Genomic DNA, 1,033 nt, shown 5'->3' on the forward strand with positions numbered 1-1,033 from the left:
TGTGTGTGCGGGTTGTTTATTGTGTGTGTGTGTGTGTGTGTGTGTGTGTGTATACAGTACATTTGTGTCTGAGACTATGCTTGCTGGAGAGCATGGTCACTAGTGCTGGCGTTTCTAAATGACAAGGTTTATTTGTCGGTGTTGTGATATGTTCTGAGAAAAGTGGCACTGACAGCTGGTGGAGGCAGCAAGAAGGAGCCACAACAAGTCCCCCCTAACCACACAAAATGTCATCTCTTCCCTGGCTGGCTCACCCAACCATCCCCATGAAAAGAACAGACATTTAAAACTTTGTGACATGTGTCAGAGACGCTGCCATTGAGCCACTGCCGCTGATGTAGCCAGAATTGACAGCACCCGAGCCACTGGAGCTGGCTTGGGGACATACCGAGTTTGGTGAGTGTCAGTTCCCATCCTCGTCAGGGCCTCATCTCAAGCAGCTCCACAAATATAAACAGCATTAGAAGGCGGGCGGAAGTGCAGCGGGAAGACATGTGCTGACACACACACACACACGCGTGTGCGGGAGAGAGATGCTTGGGAGAGGCCTGCGGTGGGGACTAATTAAGGTGTGAGAAGTGGAGAGCAACCTGTAGGCTCTGACCTGGGACTCCATGCTCACAGGGCTCCAGGAAATGCTCCTCGCTAGAAGAACACAGGGATATGGGCCCTGAGAAAAGTAATGGAAAGGGTGGGAACTAAATGAACATGAACTGAATGATTTGTCAAGATGCTAACGGAACAATCATGGTTTCAAGTTTTGAATCTATGCACATTATTGACATGCATAAGTGCCCATTTTTTCTCATAAACTCAGTAATAACACATTTATTACATAGTAATAGCACGTGGAGGCAGCAAGAAGGAGCCACAACAAGTCCCCCCTAACCACACAAAATGTCATCTCTTCCCTGGCTGGCTCACCCAACCATCCCCATGAAAAGAACAGACATTTAAAACTTTGTGACATGTGTCAGAGACGCTGCCATTGAGCCACTGCCGCTGATGTAGCCAGAATTGACAGCACCCGAGC

Source organism: Sinocyclocheilus grahami, unplaced genomic scaffold (assembly GCF_001515645.1).
Source record: "Sinocyclocheilus grahami isolate Dianchi unplaced genomic scaffold, SAMN03320097.WGS_v1.1 scaffold117.1, whole genome shotgun sequence".
Taxonomy (NCBI): Eukaryota; Metazoa; Chordata; class Actinopteri; order Cypriniformes; family Cyprinidae; genus Sinocyclocheilus; species Sinocyclocheilus grahami.